The sequence below is a fragment of the Trachypithecus francoisi genome, unplaced genomic scaffold (assembly GCF_009764315.1).
Source record: "Trachypithecus francoisi isolate TF-2019V2 unplaced genomic scaffold, Tfra_2.0 Lachesis_group21, whole genome shotgun sequence".
NCBI classification, from domain to species: domain Eukaryota; kingdom Metazoa; phylum Chordata; class Mammalia; order Primates; family Cercopithecidae; genus Trachypithecus; species Trachypithecus francoisi.
The window spans coordinates 21070584-21079766 of record NW_022681467.1 but is presented as its reverse complement, the minus strand read 5'-3'; the positions used below and the strand labels follow the sequence as shown (position 1 = coordinate 21079766).

The following is a 9183-nucleotide window of genomic DNA, read 5'->3' as shown; positions in this document are numbered from 1 at the left end:
TACCCAGCTAATTTTTGTATGTTTGGTAGAGACGGGGTTTCACCATGTTGGCCAGGATGGTCTCTAACTCCTGACCTCAAGTGATCTGCCTCTCTTGGCCTCTCGAAGTGCTGGGATTACAGGCGTGAGCCACCGTGCCCAGCCTAATTCATGCATTTATTTGAACTACTCTGTAGTATTCCATTGTTTTACCATCCCAAGAAATGTTGCAATGAACAGGCTTAGGTACACACGCACTGACCCATAAGCTCAAGAACTTGCTTGGGTATTTATACAGAAGTAAATTTGCCTGGACGTGGTAGCTCATGCCTGTAATCCCAACGCTTTCGAAGGTCAAGGTGGGCAGATCACTTGAGGTCAGGAGTTTGAGACCAGCCTGGCCAACATAGAGAAACCCCGTCTCTCTTAAAAATACAAAAAATTATCTGGGCGTGGTGGTACACATCTGTAATTCCAGCTACTCAGGAGGCTGATGTATGAGAATCGCTTGAACCCAGGAGGCAGAGGTTGCAGTGAGCCGAGATCGCACCACTGCACCCCAGCCTGGGCAACAGAGCAAGACTCTGTCTCAAAAAGAACAACAAAAAAACCTGCTTAAAAAAAAAAGTATATTTGGTGAATTGAAATTATGTACATATCAACTTTACTAAGCACTGCAAAATTGTTCTCTATTGTAATTATTCCAATTTTTCCCTCCCACAGACTGAGTATAAAAGCCTGTTTCTGGTTCTCCACCCTCACCACAGTTAGTGTTATCAGGATTGAAAAAGTTGCCAATCTAATGGCTCTGAAATTGTGTCTCATAGTTATTTTAATTTGCATTTCCCTACTCTATACTTTTCTATGCCTCATAATCTCCAACGGTGACATTGAAATGACAAACCTTCTATTATCACAAAGCACATATTAATGCTGCTAATGTTCACAGAATCAATGGCCATTACAAGATGTGCCTTCAGTTGATTGCTCACACCTCAGACTCCTTGAGTTTTCCATACATACAGCTCATGAATGCCAGATTACGTGCTGAGTGATTTCATGAAGGAATGCTTGCCAATCAGCTTCATGAGAAAACGATTCAAAATGGTGTTGGTTTCCTGTGTTTTCTTGTCACTTTTGAAGAATCCTGTTGAAATGCAAGTCACTTATGGAATGAGCTCCAAGATCTTTTTCTTTCCCACATGAAAAAGACAAGATACGAAACAGCAGGTGTTAGAAGGTTTGTGTTTGTTTAAAATTTAAACACATATAAAATGCTTATGAGAGTGTGCCTCTGGGGAGGAAACATAATTTCAGACTTACAGTGGGAAAGAGATTTAGTTTTCATATAGAACTTTTGAAAATTTTTCGCTTTTGTTTGTTTTACCACCTCCAAATAGGCTAACAAACCAAAGAATATGATCTGATTAAAACACAATTTGTGACTGTCTTAAAATCCCAAATTCTTTTGTTTTAACTTGCCATTAAATGAATGATTAAATACTGTTTTGGTCCACTGCGGCTGTTATAACAGAATATCATAGCCTGGGTGGCTTATAAACAACAGAAATCCATTTCTCCCAGTTCTGGTAGCTGTGAATTTCAAGAACAAGGCAATAGCAGATTCAGCCTCTGGTGAGGGCCCACTTCCTGGTTCATAAATGGCTGTCTCTTGCTCTAATCTTGCATAGCAGAAGGGGACAGGGGAACTCTCTGGCGTCTCTCTCTTTTTTTTGAGACAGAATTTTGCTCTTGTTGCCCAGGCTGGAGTGCAATGGTGCGATCTTGGCTCACCGCAACCTCCGCCTCCCAGGTTCAAGCGATTCTCTTGCCTCAGCCTCCAGAGTAGCTGGGATTACAGGCATGCGCCACCATGCCCGGCTATTTTTTGTATTTTTAGTAGAGATGGGATTTCTCCATGTTGGTCAGGTTGGTCTTGAACTCCCGACCTCAGGTGATCCACCTGCCTCAGTCTCCCAAAGTGCTGGGATTATAGGCTTGAGCCACTGCGCCTGGCCTGGGGTTTCTTTTATGAGGACACTAATCCCATTCATGAGGACTCCACCCTCATGACCTAATCACCTCCCAAAGGCCCCAGTTCCTAGCCCATTGCACTGGCGATTAGGTTTTAATGTATGTATTTTGTGGGGACATGAACATTCAGTCTATAGCAAATACAGAGCATGTGAAAAAGAAATTTCTAAAATCGGAGATTTCCTTTTACTATAAACAATACACATTCTTCTTTGTGTTTAAAAGTCATCATAAATGGAGGCCAGTTTAACGCCCTGGAAAAGAAGGACAAACAGTTGTCAAACTACTGTAAAATTGCTTAGAAAACTTTAGGCCAGTCTCATGTTTTTATTTCAAGGAAGTTGTGAGATTTACTTTTCCATCTATAAAACAGATAGCAGTGTGATTGTGCTCTGTTGAAATATATTTTTTATTTAGAAAAAATGTTCCATTGTGCATTCCTCCCATATGAGCAACACATTTACCTAGGAAGATAGCAGATGATTTTGTAACCCTAGGTATCCGCAGGCATGATCACTTTGTCCTCTGCTGCTCCTGTGATAACTCCCTCCACGGTGCCATTAGTGCTTTGCCCTGGTCCCTGGGAAGGGACACACGTTTTTTGGATGAGTGAAAACATTTTCCTGGGAGCGAAGCAACTATCCAGATCAATCAAATTCTTTTCCCCATGGACTCAAACACACATTTCCTACCTAACAAGTTTTTTGTTTGTTTGTTTGTTTTGAGACGGAGTCTCACTCTGTCACCCAGGCTGAATGGAGTGAAGTGGCATGATCACAGCTCACTGCAACCTCCACATCCCAGATTCAAGTGATTCTCCTGCCTTAGCCTCCTAAGTAGAGACTGGTCTCAAACTCCTGACCTCAGGTGATCCATCGTCTTCGGCCTCCCAAAGTGCTAGGATTACAGGCACGAGCCACTGCGCCCGGGCTGCTTCTTTTTTTTTTCTGAGACAGATTGTCACTCTGTCACTCAGGCTGGAGTGCAATGGCAGGATCTCCATCTCAGTTCACTGCAACCTCTATCTCCCAGGTTCCAGTGATTTTTATACCTCAGCATTCCAAGTAGCTGGGATTACAAGCATGTGAGACCACGCTGGGCTACTTTTTGTATTTTTAGTAGAGATGGAGTTTCACCATGTTGGCCAGGCTGGTCTCAAACTCTTGACCTCAAGCGATCTGCCCACCTCAGCCTCCCAAAGTGCTGGGATTACAGGCATGAGACACCATGCCTGGCTTCTACCAAGCATTTTTAAAAATATTTTTTTTTCATTGATCAATACCTGAAAAAATGTTTCATTTTAAGGTAAGGTGTATCTTGGCTGGTTGTTTTTTGGGAGGTGATGTTAAAGGCACTATTATAATAATAGATATGCTAGATAGATTGTTATTTTATGTACCGTTTCAACATACATATAGACAAAGTCATGCAATAATTTATACAGTATTTAAAATTTTGAAAGCAGTTTTATAAACTTCCTCCCCTCCTTCCTGCATAACAAGTTCTTTTGAACCTACCAGAACAATTTATTTATTTATTTTTCTTATTTTTTTTGAGACAGGGTCTCACTCTGTCACTCAGGCTGGCATGCAGTGTTGTGATCACGGCTCACACCCAGGCTCAAGGGTTCCTTCCACCTTAGTCTCTTGAGTAGCTGGGACCACCAGTGCACGCCACCACGCCTGGCTAATTTTTTACAGTTTTGGTAGAGACAGGGTTTCACCATGTTGTCCAGACTGGTCTTGAATTCATGAGCTCAAGGAAATCTACCCGTCTTGGCCTCCCAAAGTGCTAAGATTACAGGCATGAGTCACCGTGCCCAGCTGTTCAAGGACAATTTAGAAATCAAAATCCATATGGCTAATTCTATTCATTTACTCATTCTTTCTCCCGGATTTTTACTCAACAAGCATATATTGAGTGTACGTTGTGAGCTAGAGACGGGTTAGGTGCTGGGGATAGAAAGATGAAAAATCCCAGTAAGATGTCACAGTATAGTAGAAGAGACAGGATATATGGATAGCTAAGTGCAATAAAACACTACGAGGGCTGTGAGAGTCAGCTAAATCCAACCTAGAGCATGTGTGTCAGTTAGCTATTACTGCGTAACAAACAGCCCATAAATTCTTTATAGCATACGGTGCCATTTTGCTCATGCATCTAGGCGTTGTCTGGGTGTCAGCTGATCTAGGCAGGCTTAGCTGGGATGACCTGACTTACCTCCATGTATCTCTAATCTTCTTACACATGTTCTTTTCATTCGTATAGCAGAGGGGCAGGCAGGAACACATGTGGCTTCTTAAGGCCTAGGCACAGAACTGGCACATTGTCACTTCCCATTTTTCACTGGTTAAAGTAGGTTGTGTGGCCCAAAACCAATGAGTCAATAAATATATTCCATCCATCTAGAGGGATGGATCACACATTTACTGAGAAAATGGCATGAATAAGTGGGGAGTGAGTGAAGTATTTCAATTAATAATATGACCTTTCAGAGATGGATACAGAATGAGAAATAATTGGCTGAGTTTCGAGCAAAAGATGCTGAGGAAAGTGGTGAGCATCTATATTTTTTACTCTTATAAGTGGTTCACTATCCCCTCCCCTTCCCTCCCCTCCCCTCCCCTCCTCTCCTCTCCTTCCTTTCTTCTTTTTTTTGGAGCAGGGTCTCTCTCTGTAGCCCAGGCTGGAGTACAGTGGTGCAATCATAGTTCACTGCAGCCTCCTGGGGCACAAGCAATCCTCCCACCTCAGTCTCCCAAGAAGCTGGGACTACAGGCATGTGCCACCATGCCTGGCTAATTTTTAAAATTTTTTTGTAGAGTCTGGGCACAGTGACTCATGCCTGTAATCCCAGCATTTTGGGAGGCCCAGGCAGGTGGATCACTTGAGCCCAGGTGTTCGAGACCAGGTTGGGCAACATGGTGAGATACAAAAAATTTAAAAATTAGCTCGGCATGGTGGCATACACCTGTAGTCCCAGCTACCTTGGAAGCCGAGGTGGGTAGATCACTGAAGCCTGGAAGGCAGACGTTGCCATGAGCTGAGATCACACCACTGCACTACAACCTGGGTAACAGAATGAGACCCTGTCTCAAAAAAATATATAAATACATACATAAATAAATATACTTTTTTTGTAGAGGGAGAAAGTCTCACTCCTGGTTGCCCAGGCTGATCTTAAGCTCCTGGGCTCAAGCAATCCTTCTGTGTCAGCCTCCCAAAGTGCTGGGATTACAGGTGTGAGCCACCATGCCTGGCCATGGTTCACTATTATTTCATTCATTTTACTTTGTTCTCTTCACATAGATTGTAAATTCCTTGTGAGCAGAACTATAAGTTACATGTGTTCGTGTTCCTCTCCACACTTTGGCTTATACTGGTTTATTAATGGATTGACTATTAACAATAGACTCAAGGAACAGAAACTACAAAGAAGATACCATTCCTGGTTGGGTGCAGTGGCTCACATCTGAAATCCCAGCACATTGGGAGACCAAGGTGGGTGGATCACCTGAGGTCGGGAGTTCGAGACCAGCCTGGCCAACATGGTGAAACCCTCATCTCTACTAAAAATACAAAAATTAGCCAGGAGTGGTGGCGAGTCCCTGTGGTCCTAGCTACTCAGGAGGCGGAGGCACGAGAATCACTTGAACCTGGGAAGTGGAGGTTGCAGTGAGCCAAGATCATCCCACTGCACTCGAGCCTGGGCAACAGAGCAAGACTCCATCTCAGAATAATAATAATAATGAAAGACATGATACCATTCCTTTCAGAAATGTCTGTTGCCTTTTGTAATCATAGTGGTCAAAACTACTAGTTGAATTCAATTAACCTACCTGAGATAAAACTTCTGAAATGCCTGGATTTCTATTGTGTTGGAATTTTTATCCCTTATTTCACTATTTCTCATTTAATGGTATCTCTTGGATTGCAAAATGATGTGATTTGCTTTCTTTATCTCTTTAGAAGAAATAACTCAGTGTCTACGTCTGCCTCATCAAAGTATCAGACTCCACATTAAACTAAAGAAATTGTCAAAAGACAGTAGTTATAGGATGAAATTCAATTTTTCAGAAGAGTGATGATAAATATTCTCAGGTGTGTGTGCATCCTACCAAACTACCTGGCTTTGCTGGCAATAAAAATACATTTCTTAATTTTTAAATTTTTAAAAATAAAGTCAAGGTCTCCCTATGTTGTCCAGGCTGGTCTTGAACTCCTAGGCTCAAGTGATCCTCCCACCTCAGCCTTCCAATGTGCTGGGATTGCAGGTGTAAGCCACCTTACCGGCCATAAATTTTTTACTTCCAGAAAGAAGAGTAGAAATTGTCGGTTTCAGTTTCTAAGTCTCTGTATTGGTCACATCTGTGAGGTTGTCTCAGAGCAACCATCTTTTGCATGTATGTATGTATGTATTGGTTAGTGTGGGTTGAGTTATACTGTGTTGAAAGCCTCAGCATCATTGCTTGAAACATCATGTTCATTCGGGGTTAGCTAGGGCTCTGTGCCTGGTCACCATCAGCTTCCTTCTAGATCACAGACCAGTGGAGCACCACCATCTTGAGCATTGCTGGCCATCATTGCAGAAGGAAAAGAGCTCTGGAGGGTCTTACACCATCTATTAAACCTTCAACCCAGGCTGGGCGCAGTGGCTCACGCCTGTAATCCCAGCACTTTGGGAAGGCTGAGGTGGGCAGATTACTTGAGACCAGGAGTTCGAGACCAGTCTGGGCAACATGGAGAAACCTCATCTCTACTAAAAATACAAACCAAAAAAAAAAAAAAAATTAGCCAGGTATGGTGGCCCATGTTTGTAGTCCGAGATATTTGGGAGGCTGAGGCAGGAGAATTGCTTGAACCCGGGGGGTGGAGGTTGCAATGAGCCAAGATTGCACCACTGCACTCCAGCTGGGTGACAGAGAGAGACTCTGTCTCAAAAATAAATAAATAAATAAATAAATAAATAAATAAATAAACTTTCAACCCAGAAGTGGCTCTTTGCCTTAAATTCATTGGCCAGTATTAATCACATTATTCACTTAACAATGAGCCTGGGAAGCTCATGAGGGATCAGAAAGTATAATCCTCTCATTTACCTGGAAAGAGAACTGGAAGTAAGAGAAGTACCAGAATATTTGGCTACTACACCCCTATTTACCTTGTTAGTTTCCTGATCCTTAAGGGAACTGGGAATTCTGAATAGACAGTGAGGAAGTGGAGGAAAAAGTGGGAAAGGACAGGTTACTCGGAGCCTTCACCTGAGCCAAGCTTGCTGAAAATGTGTGAAATCTGTGACGCCTCAACTCTGCCTAGTCTGAATGCTCTGCCGAACCTGGTTCCTCTGACTTACTCGTTCTGTGTCCTAAGCCTCAATTTCTTCAACTTTAAAATGAAGATGATAGTAGAACCTACCTTAGAGGGGATGTGATGATTACATAAGATAATACATGCGAGTGACTTGGAACAGCACTGTAAAACTTTCTGCAATGATGGAAATGTTCTATGCTGTCCAATACAGTAGCCACTGGCTACTGAGTGCTTGGAATGTAGCTAGTGCAACCAAGAAAATGAATTATTAATTCTGTCACCCAGGCTGGAGTGCAGTGACATGATTTTGGCTCACTGCAACTTCTGCCTCCCAGGTTCAAGGAATTCTCCTGCCTCAACCTCCAGAGTAGCTGGGATTACAGGTGCCTGCCACCAGGTCTGTCTACTTTTTGTATTTTTAGTAGAGACAGGGTTTTCACTATGTTGTCCAGGCTGGTCTCGAATTCCCGACCGCAAGTGATCCGCCCACCTTGGCCTCCCAAAGTGCTGGGATTACAGGTGTGAGCCACCATGCCCAGGCTGAGTTATGAATTTTATCTAATTTTAATTAATTTAAATTTAAATATACATCACCACATGTGGCTATGGCTATTGCTATTGCACGAGACAGTGAAGACTTAAGACTTTGGCCTGGCACCGTGGCTCACATCTGTAATTCCAGCACTTCAGGAGGCAAAGGCAGGAGGATCACTTGAGCCTGGGAGTTCAAGATCAGCCTAGACAACCTAGTGAGATCCTGTCTCTACAAGAAATTGAAATAATTGGTTGGGCACGGTGGTGCATATCAGTAGAACCGGCTATTCAGAAGGCCAAGGTGAGAGGATCACTTGAGCCCAGGAGGTCAAGGCTGCAGTGAGCCGTGATCTCACCACTGCACTCCAGCCTGGGCGACAGAGTGAGAACCTGTCTCTCAACAAAACAAAACAAAACAAAATAAACATTGTTTAACACATAGTGAGCATTCAACAAGGGTTAGCTAAGTGTTAAATTGCTACTGCCAGAGTGGGAGAAGGAGACTCAACAGAAGTCGAAGAAAATGAGAAAATGTCTAGATTTGAAGGAATGACCTCCCACAGAGCATTGCCCCCCTTCACTTTACCTTCAGATAACAGCTTCAAAGAGAAGATCTGCAACCATCTAAAGGAAATGTTGGGGATGCTGTGTTCCTCTTAGTCACCTTTGCTTGGGCAAGAAGTCACTCCTCACATAGAAAGCCTTGGCCATGGGCAGCAGCCCAGGTGGGAGGCACATGGGTGCACACTCACCTCACCTTCCAGTTCAGCACCGGCTCCCTTTACACCCTAGCTGCCCTGTGTCCTCATGCTGAGCCCACTGCAGATCCTTGTCCTGCCCAGGACTTCATCCTCCTTGCCTCTAGATCTCCAGTGTCCAATCGGTAACTGCATCAGTTTCCCAGGGCTGCCATAACAAAGTATCGCAACCTGAGTGTCTTCTCTGACATTTCTGGAGACCAGAAGTCAAGGTGTAGGCAGGACCATGTGCTCTGAATGTTCTAGGGGGAGAATCTATTCCAAGCCTTTTTCTTAGCTTCTGGGCATTCCTGGGTTCTTACTTGCGTTGCTCCAATCTCTATCCCTGTCATCACAACAGAGCACTCTCCTTGAGTATCTGTGTTTCCTTTTGTGCCTGTGTCTTGTGTTTCTTCTCTCTCTTTTTTTTTTTTTTGAGATAGGGTCTTACTCTGTCACCTACCCAGGTTGGAGTACAGTGGCATGAACTTGGCTTACTGCAACCTCTGCCTCCTGGGCTCAAGCGATTCTCCCACCTCAGCCTCCTGAGTAGCTGGGACTAAGGGCTCATGCCACCACACCTGGCTAA

At 43.6% G+C, this 9183-nt stretch overlaps 1 long non-coding RNA gene across 1 annotated transcript; it reads right to left on the bottom strand.

Annotated features, from left to right (window-relative positions):
- Positions 1–524: 524 nt before the first annotated feature.
- Positions 525–4315, bottom strand: LOC117068253. The gene is made up of 3 exons (XR_004431048.1): positions 4234–4315; positions 2478–2593; positions 525–1172 (listed from the first exon to the last, which is right to left on the bottom strand). It is a non-coding gene; the product is annotated as an uncharacterized LOC117068253 (long non-coding RNA).
- Between the last annotated feature and the right edge of the window lie 4868 nt (positions 4316–9183).